The following is a 14387-nucleotide window of genomic DNA, read 5'->3' as shown; positions in this document are numbered from 1 at the left end:
TATAAAATAGCATATTTAATTAAGGCACCCCTCCTATGACCAAATAAAATCATCTAATATATCTGACACCTACCAAACTAATATTACAATAAAATAAAATGTTTGGAACCTGAACTACGTTGCTAGATATTTCAATTTATGGTACTTTGGTATTATCCGGGGAAGCCAATATTTTTTTAACAGCTGTTTCTTACCGGGGACACAAAAAACTACATAATAAATGTAGTTCCAAATAAGAAATAGTAGTTCTTATATTAGTCATGTTCGGTACTTTGGGGATTATTACCGACCACACCCAGACATGGAATCGTTATTTGACATTTTGCTTCTTACTCGTATTACTAGATCTAGAGTGGATGTTACTAGCTTTAGAACAGATATTTCGTCAATATTATAAAATCGAGGGAATTGTTCTTATTTGCAAGCCCCATCCCCAATCCTCAGACAGAGGTCAAAGTGTGGAGCAGGTCTAGTAGATAACGTGATTTGCAGAGTCTCGCTGCCCGTTTTTCAGGCTGGGGGTGCGTTTCGCTTTTGGTTACACTTCCCGTGTTTTACTGTGTGTGAGGTGGTGTGGTTTAATAGATTAAGTTTGATGCGCTGGCACCTATGAGCACTTTGGGATTGACCCAGAGAGGCGAACCGATACGTCGGGGGGGGCCATTGCGTTTATTAACAAGATCATGACTTATTGCCGGTTTCAAGATTTCCATTAATATAGCCCCCAACGTTATAAAACTTTTTTACAATGCAACTCTAGCAACGTTTATTAAAACCGATGGTCGAGTTGAGTAACAGGAACTAACATTCCCATAAAATCAAACAAGCAATTTCCAGGTATTGCGATCGGTATTGTTGTCGCTGTTAATCTTATCTTTTCTCAATGGAAATCCCGAATTACAGCAGGCCGGCTGCGGAGCCATCACATGCATTATACATAATTGCCTTTCCATTACTAATTCAATTTATTATTTCTGATCAGCCCCTCTAGAATTTGGATATTTTTCTGATTAATTACTATCTAGAGAGATGTTTTTCTCTTCGTTAACATCAGCGCAGAGGAAGAAGCAAAGAAGGCAAGAGACTTCGTGTGGGCAGGGCCAGTGTGATGAGGTAGTAACGGTTCGTGAAGGGAGTAGATGATTGAAATTGATTAAATGAGGTTTGGAAACCACAATCCAGTTGGAAGAAAGGACCTCGAGGTAGACTCCAAAAATCGCTGGAAGGAACCCAGGTGGAGAAAGGGACTTGCGGGGGAAAATTCGAGAGCGGGTCAGGGGGATTGTGAAGACAGTGGAGAGAAGAGGATGGAGGCGAGACCTGGATGGCGAGGCCAAATTACCACCTAGGGTATCCATGGCCATGGGTAGTAAGAGTAAGTAAAGATTAACATTGCAGCAGCGAAGCCCACGCTGATGGCCGGAGGCTACTCGCATTTTAGGTGGGCAGAGTGTGATCAAGGAATAATCGTTGTAAGTTTGTAATTTTTGTAGTTAAAGAGTTGTTTTTTCTTTCTATAATTATTTGTTTCTATTAAATTTATATTTTTGATATTCTTCATACTGGTGTGGGTCAGTATAATCCCAATAAAGTACTTGTTCTGTTTCTTTCTAATAAGAAGAGAACAGACTTTATTTGACTTACTGTGAATATATCCGGCCAATTACGGACGAATTCGGTCATTGGTTTCCTACCTTCAAAATGCGATGTGAGCAAGAAGGGGCGCAGGGCCAACTTCTGTCCCTATCTATTAAATTTGTTATTAGTATAATACATACAAATGTATTATAGATATTGACAGTTATAAGTTGACATTTACTAGAATCTACTCATGTGATCTGAGGCTTGGAATTTAGGTATTTATCTTGAGATAATGTTTTTTCGTTTTTTACAAGGGGATTGGTGCTACAAGAACTTTTGAGGATGGTCAGATCATGTTGGACAATCTGGACCAATTGGCACGTGATCTGGAGGTCAGGAAAATACTGACTCCGAAATATGTTCATTATTACCGTTACAATATTGTTCTATAGCCAAATAGAAGATAAAGATGTCCATAACACCCAATAAATTTTGTTATACAGTGAAAATTTGAATTAGGATAATCCCGTTTATAATTGTTATTAGTTTATCAGTCCATGGTTCCAACTTAAGTGAGCTAGTCAAAATTTTTTATATTAACATGTTTTAGTAGTCATGTTAAACAGGTTACTTGAAAACGGTAATTACCTCAATATTATTTTGTAATACGGTTATTGACAAACAGTATTTACCGTCCCATAGCGGCCGCCTTTACTCAAATTATTCATTACATAATGATTGTTTCAAAATACAATTACATAAAACAATAATTGTGTGAGATTTAATTATGTTCATAGAAATTTTAATGATCTGTATTATAGGTGAAACTATATTTTATATATTGGGTAACGAAATATTTAGGTTTTAGAAAAATAATACAACCTTTGTTGTTCCACTAAGTTTGAGCAGCAACCACGTAAACTTACCTAAATGGGCTCAGGGTACGAGTAAGCGGGACCCAGGTTTTTTATATCGAAGAATATAATTCATCGATTACCTAATATTCGGCCAATCTCAAATCCTAGACTATTCAATCGATATAAAAGTACCTATAGCCCTCAATAACAATTCATTATGTTTTAAAATATTAAGGGTGTATGGGGTCCAATAAGCGGACCTGGTTTTTTTATATCGAAGAATATAATCATCGATACCTAATATTCGATACCTAATTTATTCGCATATCTGAATCATAGTACTATCAATCTCGATATATAAAAAGTAATAACAATCATTATGTTTTTACATTAAAAATGTGAATTTAATTGATGTAACAAATAATAACAAATGAACATAACCAAAATCAAGGGGAAACTCATAAACTTTAACTAAATGAAAACCAAGAAACGGACAAACGTTTTTACTAAAAGTTGGTGTCCACCATCTTTAACTTCTTTTTTGGCATCTGAATGACTGGACCATGTTAGCTCCTCTGACAGTATTACAATTTGTTACCTTTCCACAACAATAATCACATAATGGGATTCTTTAGGTCCTTTAACCCAACATTTCTTGAAGCCAAAATATAAAAACATGTTTTTTATCGTCTTTTAAAAGCAATTTTCGTGAAGTCTTTGCTTAGATTGACAGCCCATTTTTTTAAGTACCACAATGTTACTTATTGTGAAATTTTTAAAATTATTACCTTAAACCCTTTTACTGCCGACGTCCGATTATGTCGGGGAACGTTCTGCTTTTTTTATTGTTTACTGGCTACTGTTATGTTCAACACAATGCCGAACAATAATTCGGTATTTTGGTTGTTTAGGAGGAAAGGATAATGGAAAGAAAGCACATTTGAAGAACTTTGGATTTCTATTTTCGTCGTCTTTGACTAGAATTTGACGAAACTACTCTAGGACAGCTGTCAAAAACCAGATGATCGGGTTAGGATAAAATTACTGAAATCTTCGTTCATTGTTGTTGTTTACCAATGTTTATCGTACAAGTTTTTTTGAAGTGTATACTTTTGTTGATCAAGGAATAAAAATGAGTAAAAGAGGTTAATTCTTTAACTCTCCTGTGAGTGAGGGAAACAACTAATTAAACAGTCTTAATCGATGGTGGTGTACAAGTGCAAGACGAATGAGTGAACAATTTCCTTCAGAATTTTGTTCAGGATGCTAGATGCCCGCGAGAGAACGATTCTGTATATTAGTGTTAGGGCTATTGATGACAAATCAAAGTGATGTGGATGACACTGCATGACGATCTCGACTTTATCTTAAAACATCAGATAATGGAGGATGTTTATTAGATAGTGAGGGGGATGTGGCACAGATAAGTTTACCCTTCAACTTTCCACTGGTAGGCCTAGAGGAGGCTCTACCCAGTTTTGGGAAAATATCCTCATAGGATGCCAGCTATGTTTCAAGGTGTAGCACCTTCAAATTTGGGATATTATATGTTCTAAGCATATTTGCTCTAGTTGTATAATCGATATCATGCTTAAATATTTTTAGGTATAATTTTAAAAATAAATTATTTCAGGATGCCAATACACAATGTTTATTTTTTTATTTATTTTTTTAATTTACATTAATTTTTAAAATTAAAATTTAGTTGGAGTTTGTTTCTCAAATTAAATATCTTCTTTTTATTACTTGAAAAACAGCATTTAAAAATACGAGTAAATAATAGTAAAAATTAATGCCAAATCTAATGGAAAAATAAAAAAGATACAGCATTTTGTTCGTAAATGAATGCAGCAAACATGCGATTTCCCCCCTTGGGCAAATTTTGCACTGGGTACGTATTAAAAAAATGGCCGGCAGTAAAAGGTGGTTAATTGTATTATACATTGAAAAGTGTTTAACAGCTGTTCATATAGAATTATTTTCAATTGTTTAAAAATTAATTAATCAGTAATCGATTGATTATATCGATGGTTATGATTAAGTAAATATCGTCTTGCCAATTGCGATATAAAAAACCGGGTTCCGCTTATTGGACCCTACCCTAAATTAAAATATGAATTTAATATTTTACAGTGATCAAAAAACAATTATAACCAAAATTAGAGAGGAAAAACTGAAGAACGAGTCCATTATTTAACTCCTCTCACAGTTACAGTTGTTTCTTTCCCACAAAATTTCACATAGGCCTAATGGGTTTTTCGGTACGAGTCCAACATGTTGAAGCCACGAAAAAGCAACGTCGTGTAGTTTTCTAAAATTGACTGCCATTTTTAATAATCAGAATTACTTATTAAAATTGAAATATTATCCTACGTGTATTTTTTTCGAGTGTTTACAGCTGTTGATATAGATTATTTAAGTTAATAGTTCAAAATAATTCATCAGTATCAATTGATTATATCGATGGTTATGATTAAGTAATATCGTTTGCCAATTTCGATATAAAAAAAACCGGGTCCGCTTATAGTACCCTACCCCTTAACAATTACTTAACAGGGTAATTATGGTCTAACAGCATTAAAATTGATCTTATCATAATTAGATAGGCCTATTATTGATGATTTGAGTGTTGAACACATATCAGTGTATCTCTTACTTCTTACTATTTTGAAGGATAACCATGTCTAACAGCTTGAGATACAAATAACGCTTGTTCATCCTCATTTGCACTTGCGGGTCATTACTAAAATACAACACATATATTTTACTCTGTTTCAATACTTAATTTTAAACAGTATTGTTATTTTCATACATCAGTTGAAATAAGTAGTTGTAAATAAATATGACAATCTTTCTATTGATAGTTTAGGTATTTGTTATTGATAATGTGGTTCATTGGATTCCATTATTGTAGTGAGCACTTATTATACTGCAGCCCCTAAACTCCTTTCATACTGAACTAATTTTATTAAAAATAATTATCAATGTTATGTTTATTCAGCCGACATCAACATTTAAAGTAGGCTACTATAGTTAATTTATATCCAATACGAGTTAGTAGGTTAATTTTATTCAGATACAGCACTTCTATACAGACAACAAAAAGACTATTAAAAATATTCAAAAAGACATACCTATTCCATATCTGTCTTTCTCTTTAGCCGGAGTCCAAAGAGTAGACATTTTATTAACCATTTATAAAAATTGTCATAAAATAACAAAATAAAGAAAAATAACCACTACAATTACATCACGGCCACCATAACTGTTTAATGTTTACGACATGACGGTTCTCTCTCTCCAATCCAATATCTCCCAAATTCCCCTCCTACAGACCGTTCCACTGCTATTCTAATCAGAGATGGCACTAGAAACATCACCAGTCAAACAATCCCCGATTTTAAAAAGCGTATACTATATACAACACCATTTTATATTATGCTATACTCATTAAAACACAAGATTATATTTTACCTTAATTATACTACGAATAATCATATCTTGAAGTTGTTAGTTTGGTATATTTATTTGACTATTACTAAGTGCACCTGTTTCCAAATGGAACATGTTAAAATGTATTATTGGTGATATTATTTATGAATAAATATGCTAACTATAATTACCATAACAAATATTATCGATACAAAAATTGAGAGCGCTCACCATAAAGTTTCAAACTTTGTGAAACTTAGGTCCAGTTGTCTAGTTCAGTTAATACTTCATTCATGAACTTCAGTACTATTGTCTGATTCTAAGAGGTTCAATGTGTTGAATGTCATCTTAATAAACTGTGATTATTCTTGTCTTTCTAAAAAATTTTCACTAAAAGAATGCTATGGTAGTAAATCCCACCTTAACGAAACTATTGTGTTATTTTCTACAGAGTTGCAAATCAAATCTTCCACTGCAACTCTGTTTCATTTACAATCATAGAGTTCGACTTTCTTAAGATAAAACCACGCTCTCACCCAAGGAGAACCAGCGAGAGAACACTGTCCAGCCACAGTGCAATCTGATAACAAAATGAATTGAAGTGTTCTGATGAACTGTTATAGTAATACTCTTAGAAGAAAACTATGATTATCTAGATATTTTTACTATAATCATATAAAAATTTATTTGCATAACCCTTGTTTTGATTTTGCAGATTTGAATTTTAGTATTGTTAAAAATTAGTAAGATTTCCACTTAGGTGATGTTTTCTCCGATTTGCGATGGCAATTATTCGAAACACAAATTTTACAAACAAATTAACAGTTGCAGTTATAAATTTGAATAGTTGGGTGGGACTAAAACATCACTCAAGTGAAAATAAGACGTATGTCCTCCCTGGCTGTAACTAATACACCTTTTCATAATAAAATAACAGCTAGTACAATGAACAAATCTTTGGCTATTATATGTACATTTCCTAAGACATAAACTATTACATTTTAAACTATCCTCTCTTTTTAGAGTTCCTATTTTACTGTTAGTGCAGCAATATCAGCTGACAACGAAAAAATGGATACGCTCGGTTAGCTGCTGTCTGCAGATGTAGTTCTGTCACTTTCAGAAATAATAAACAAATGTGACAACCAAGGCGTGTTTTATTTGACTTGTTTAAAATAGTTTTTATATATTTTATTTTGTGGGTAAATTTTAGTGTTGTTGAAATGGCAAGTTTTCCACTGATTGAAATTGTGAAACGACAGGCGATACTAACGTTTTCAAAACTGGCAGGTGTTTCCTCAAACTTTGAAGAAAATTTTTCCAAACTCAAAAGTTTGACAAACAAAATAACAAGTGCCGATATAAATTTGGATTCTTCTTTACTTCACCCGATTCCAAATGGAATGGAAGAAGACATGCATGCACCAGTAACTTATATTCAGGTCTTGGATGATCCAAATTTGACCATTGGCATTTTTTATTTTGAAAACGAGGTGCAAGATTACCTCTACATGATCACCCATTAATGTATGGAATTTTAAAAGTTGTTTCATGGGACTGTTCACATTCAGAGTTACTCAATGGTTACAGGAACAAAGGAACTGAAGGAAGACACTATTCCACAAGGACTTAATTCTGTGCATCCAGATGATATAGTCTTATCTCAAGATACTAATGTCCAAACAAGTGACTTTGCTAGCAAGAAAAGAACAAGATGTTTATGTTAATGAAACAAGTCCCTCTTGTGTATTATCTCCAATAACAGGGTAATTTACATGAAATCCATAGTGTAGATGGACCACGGCCGCTTTTTGTTGACATACTTGCTCCTCCTTATGGGTCCGACATCCCTGGAGTGGGGCCCTAGACCTTGTCGCTATTTCAAAGAAAATGGTGACGTGGCTGTTGAACAAGACGGAGACAAGAGACCTGTAAAACAACTAGTTCGTATCCCCCTCTCCTCCTGATTATTGGAGTAATTCCTGCACCTTATCAAGGACCTTAATGAAGTAGAATTAGATTTTAAATATTTAGGCTTAAGTCAATAAAAAAAAAACTGTTATTTAGTTTTAATTTGGTTAAAAATGTGATTATTCTGTGTTAGGCTATCTAGCCTACAATTCACAATGATATTATTGATAGCATATCCAGATATAATAATCTGACTACTAAGTTATTGTGCTTACTATATAAGTGATTTTACTTGTTATGTGACTATAATCAATAGGCTTAGGCTAAAGCATAATCAGTAAGGTATTTAAATGTTAAACTGTACCCAAAATGAATACATCATGTATGGCACCTTAAAAGTATTTAAATTTCTGTTTACAAAATAATTTGTTGAAAATGCATCTTCTCAAATCGTTTTCCTGGGCTGAATTTTTAGTTCATACTAGCTGTTTCCCGCGGTTTCGCATGCTTTACCTAAACTTTGCCCGTGTATTTGCACTTTTGGTTCATGCACGTACATGTATTTTATTATAAAGCGGTCTAACAGTCAAGCTTTAAGTTCAACCATATATTTTATCATAAAGACAAACATATATCCTAACTTAGTGCCTTCAAATAGTCTTTGGCAAATTAATAGACGTAACTGTCTCCGTAATTGCAGTTTATAATGTGCTGGCGCTTTGAAAACTTTTATATTTTGCAGCGCCACCTCGTGGTGAGTTTTATAAATGAGTATAGCATATAAACCTTTCTCCGTCGAAAAGTACACATACTTTCAAATTTTCATAATGATCGGTCAAATAGTGTACAATTCCATTAAGGACAAACACACAAACATTCATTTTTATATATATATAGATTATAATTTTAAGTTTATCTATAACTATAACATATTACTGCATATAGCTTGTAAGCCTACACAAACATTATCAAATGTTTTAATTAATTTTCTATAGGCTAGTAATAAATAGCAAACTTTGCTAATAGGCCAATTAGGCTACATTTTTATCATCATCCTGCAAGGTAATGCAAGTTGTTATTTATCGATAGTCCCATCTGAGTTTTAAACCATTAGCATGCTATAACGAGAGTAAACCACCAGTAAAAAAACCAAACCAAAAATTTCACTGTGACGAGACAGGCTCTCAGTTAAACTTTGACTTTGAAGTTGCTCTTTTATATGTTAGATAACTGTATTGTAATACTGTGAATTCTTCCTAATCCTATTCTTCGTATATATGTATCTGCATAAATTATTTCTTGTAACGAGCCTATGTTTACTGTTTTGGTGACTGTAGGGAGGGTTCATGGCTTTAGTAAGTGTTAAAAAATTGCATGTTTGCGAAGCAATGAAATCTATACATAAATCTGTCTAGTTCATTACAAATTATCAAAATAATACTTTTTCTCAAAAGTTTTCAGTTGACATACCATACTTATATTGTACATAGCACTATAACAGTATTTATTTATTCTTCCAGTAGTACAATTAAATAAGTTTAAAAATGAGTATTAAACGAGTATAGTTCTAAACACTAATTATATTTTTACTTATATAATAAAATAACCAACAGTGTTAAAATAAGTAATCAACAAAAACAATGATTAAGTGTGATGCACACACACATTACTGGTTTGTTTCTTTGTTATTTGCTGATAAGAAACAAATAACAAAGTGATACAAAAAATTACAGATAACTGGTATGCAAAAATAAGAATATTTCACCAGCAACATGCAAGAAAAGATAAATGATCAGAAACATGTAAAAACATAAAAAACAATCAACAACAATCTTAAACATCTAAACAATTACAAATAAATATTAACACTTCTGAATACATTACTAGATCTGCTACATGGATACTAGAGTGGGGGATAGAGACTTTAATAAACAGCCTACACTCGTTATTTGGTTGTTTTTGTCGAATTGTTCGATATATTATCCAACTTCGATATGAAGAAATTATACACAATATGAGTTATAGTAAATTACCGTAACAAGAAGAATCTTGTTTATTGCAATTTTAAGAACATAAATTTAGCACTAACATTACTAAACAACAAAACCATCCAAGGCCTGGACTTATATATCAAATAAACCTTACAATATTTATAACTTAGCCAGCTTGATAGCAATGAGTAACAGCTTCTGTGAAATGGAGGAAAGAATTCTCCCCATGGGTTACCCAGGAGACAAACGTACAAGTTGAAGCCACTTAAACTAATCTCGTCACTTGTGAGAAATATCTCATATTTTCCTCATATTCATTGCCATATTCAGGCTCAAAATATTAGTTACTTCTTGCTGTTTATTGTTTACATTAAAAACTGCCATAAGTAATAAGGTGAAATCATGTTCTAAGTTGAAATAAATTGTAATATCGAATTATGCCTTCGGATAAAAACATCGAACAATTTTGTTAAGACAACCGAACAACGAGTGTAGGCCGCTTATTAAAGTCTACCCCTAAGTGACGTGCGTGATTGTGTGTGTGCGCCTGTGTGTGAGGCAAGCTGCTACTCAGGTCTTTACAAAGGGAAGCCACTTTTCTTCTGAATGATGCAACAGTCTTATTGAGGAAGTCAACATATGAAGCAACATCACTTCCGATTCTAAGAAGTCTAGAGAGACCTTTGTGGTAGAGTGTAGTAAGTAAGATGGTAGTGTCTATGTATATATATGTACATATATATATATATATATATATATATATATATATATATATATATCTATATATATATATATAATATATATATTATGTTCAATCAGAATAATTTAAAAGAAACCCACAAATATTATCTGCACAATATTTTGTTTTATTACAACTTTTTCAAGTATACAAATAATACTGGATGAATATAAATAAACAGACAAAGAGACACCTGATAACAAACTTTCTAAAATGTAAATAAAAGTTTCTACATTCAAACAAAATTTGGATAAGTTGTTAATTTTAAAATAAAATAAATATAATAGAATTTTTAATTTTGGTAAATTTACTAGATAAGAACCTAAGAATTCAAGTATAAAACAATAATTTAGCGAATTTTGAGTCTATAGGGTTGTTCAGATTTTAATTTGAGTTGATGTGCCAATTCATAACTCCATAGATTCACATAGTTTCGATAGCTATTTTCACAAGGTTTAATCCTGATTATATATTTGAGTTAATTCAAAACCTTTATGGTGAATAGCATGTAATGCTACTGGCTTTATTTTGTCTTTGTGATTTATAGAAAAACAGTGATCAGCTCATTCTTACTTGCAGTGAATTTGAGATTTTCCCAATGTAGTCCTTGGAACAAAACGTACAGGTTAGCTGGTACATTGCATTGTTGGAAATACAGCACAATTTAACCAGCTATTGAAGAAATTATATTTATAAAACTCGTATTCATAATTGTTCAAATACCACAAAGTGGTTTTATTACATGGTTTACAGCCAAAAGATCAATTTTGAGAATTTTTCTAACATTAAATTTCTTAACAAAACTCTTTCCAAGGAAGTGACACAGAGTTCTGCTAGCAAACAATTTCTGTTTAAGCAAATAAGAGGGCTATTATGTCGTTGACACATCTATGTACTTTGCAGCAATGGAAATATGGTGTTTGGGAATACCCGGTAAAGTGCGTGGAGTTTATTTTGTAACCGTTTTTACTGGCACATGAGGGTTAGACATTGAAACTTTGAATATATATAGATTAAAACTTTTGTGAAGGTTTTAAAGAATAATAAGTAGAATCTTGCTGAAAGAGTATAAATAAAGCTTTCCAAACACGAAAATAAAAGCTTCCTTCTTAAAAAATAATAAACTGGAATTGAAAAATAAAAAATAAAGAACTGTCTTGTATGACTTATTTAAATTGCATACTTGTAATAATATCTCTTCCACTCCACAAAATGTACTAAGATATTCATTACAAGCGGCTTGGATCTTTTATTTCAATTTTCAAAACATTCACACTCTAATCTGATCTGGCAATTTTTCTTCCATCTTTAAATTTATCGTTCAAAATTTCAATTTTTTATTTTTGTTATTAATGTTTGTCCTGTGTACTTTACTTTAAAAATTATTCTTCAGTGTTAGACACTTAAAGAATTTCCTTCAGTGTGTAGATGTTTTTAATAAATCAAATAAGTTGCCTGAAACAGCATCTTGTGAAACAAACCACCAGAACTACTCTTTTAGTATTTTTAGCATAATAATTTTAGTATACATGTGGCTCACTGCACCAACAAGTTTTATATTGCATGCAGATCAAAATGACAAGGTTCCTAAATTGCCCATTTAATTTAATTTCTTTAGCAATATTTTCAATGCACCAACAAAATATTCCAAAATAACTAAGGAAGTCGATTATATTTGACATAGACTCCAGTTAAAGAAGTTTTCACGGTGTACCCGCAGGTTTCGAGTGACGAATTAGCAAAAAGGATTTGACTCTAAGGCACTTATTTAGTGTTCTACTTCGTTTTACAAATGCACTTCCGATGAAGCGTGAGATGAGAGGGTACGGTACGGTCTAACTTCGACCCACACCGTCTCAATTTTCGTTATCAAACCACGTGACCCATCTGCGGAATGCGTGCCTGTTCGGCCGGATAGGCCAGCCTCCTTTGTTACCAGTCCAGCCCTTATTCATTCAGTCATGGGCCTTACTCCATTTCCCACCGGTAATTCCACGTTATCCCCTAGAATTCTTAAATTTAGATACAAGTCGGTACAATATTCACCATCGATATAGTAAGCATAGTGCCAGATTAATTTGCTAATTTCAAAACAACATGGATGTATATAATTTTCAATACTATTTAATAACTATTATTAACTGGCGTAAATAAAATTTAAATGTTCCAACATAGGCAGGTAGATTTCACAGATAAAATCAACGGTCCCCTTGAAGATTAGGAAAATTAAATTGTAGTTCCCTTCAAGCACTGGTAACTGATTATAAAAAAACGTTTAATAGATTAATTACTGTTTGTTGTTTATTTTAAACTAGACTAATTTAGAGCCATAATTGTGTATAACTCAAGCATATTTCAACAGTCATATGGTTTTTGATGTGCATTTTGCAATTGGTTATGTAACAGATGATTGAAAAAAAAACCAAAAGAAATTAATCATAGATTTGCAAAAATTATTATTGGTATTTTACATCAAAAGAGGAACTGTGACGATTTTATCAACAAGCAAGGTACAGAATGTTGATGAAATTGTGAGAAGATTTCCGGGTAAACAATAAATCAGAACACGATAAGAAGAACAGACTCCAAAGGTCGTTAGAACACAACCTATGATCCAAACTTGGTGAATCCCGAAAGAACTCCTTTGGAGACTGAGAACAAGTTCGTTGGTTGATAGTATAAAACCAAACCTCATGGAAATAAACAACACCGATTTTCTCAAAATAAAAGATAAGACTGTTGAGCAAATCGTCCATCAACGTTTTGGATAAACAAACAAATCATTGAAACAAAAAGCAAATGGGAAACATTTTGTATGGAGGATAAAACTTCATTTTTTTTGGAAAATGTTTGAAAATTGTCACAATGTAAGATTTCCCTTTAAATATAAATAAACTTATGTTTAATCGAAACAAAAATAATCAAAGAAGGTGAAACTGATAAGTTTATAAAGTGGAATCGTTAATTAAAATGCAATCTTTGGATATCACAAGATGACAAAAAAGATGTCCCAAACGCAAGTGTATACTGGAACTAATACTTGAGTTCCAGAAGTAAAGAAAGCTCCTATGGAATGATGTAGAGGGGGGGCCATTTTATCTGAACAGAAAACTTGTTGATGTTGTAATTGTACCAGTAGACCCCCCCGCCTTGATGTTATAAGAGAGTGGAATCCAAGCTCAGATTGTTTGTACGAGATATGGCTCCATCAACCACTGGAACAAAACCTGACTTTCTGCCTGGTGGACTTTGTCTGGAACCAAGGATTTTCCTCTTGCTGTGTGGCGTGATCAATTGGGATCAGCATTCCCTACTCTATAAAAGAGAGGCATGACTAAGAAAGTTAGCAAAACATTATGCCTCCCACGTAAGTTCTTACGGTTCATCTGGGTTCGAAATTTGACTTTGGACGACTCTCTCAACCCAAGACACACAATATGAAACTGTAACAAAAGTGGATACCACAGTGCTGAATACGACCAAGAGTGACACGAGAAACTGGAGCAGAGACATACTTGTAAGCCTGCGTAGACAGTTAAAACAGATATTCAGCCATAACTGTTTATTGTAAAAGAAATGGCTGGCAGAACAGTTTTAATCGAAGATAAATATCACATACCAAACCCATTGTACAAAACTTAATTTTAACATTATTATAATGGTATTATTTCCCTAATTATCAACACAGTTTCCAAACTTTAAAATGTTCAATGTGATATTATTTTATCCCGTCCTACAATATTTTTAATATGTTTAATTATGCTTTATTAACAAAATACACACTATGAAAATAGAGTTTTGTAAATATTATTTATATTCGAAATATCACTATAAGAAATAATCATAAAGCATAATAAGACTCATATCTAACATTTT

General features: G+C 32.6%; 1 pseudogene; it reads left to right on the top strand.

Annotated features, from left to right (window-relative positions):
- The first annotated feature begins 7056 nt into the window (after positions 1-7056).
- Positions 7057-7737, top strand: LOC124374925 (annotated as a pseudogene).
- Positions 7738-14387: the final 6650 nt, after the last annotated feature.

This window comes from Homalodisca vitripennis, unplaced genomic scaffold, assembly GCF_021130785.1.
Source record: "Homalodisca vitripennis isolate AUS2020 unplaced genomic scaffold, UT_GWSS_2.1 ScUCBcl_11276;HRSCAF=20485, whole genome shotgun sequence".
Lineage (NCBI taxonomy): Eukaryota > Metazoa > Arthropoda > Insecta > Hemiptera > Cicadellidae > Homalodisca > Homalodisca vitripennis.
Note: the sequence above shows the minus strand (reverse complement) of the source record. Positions and strands in the feature narration are given on the sequence as shown.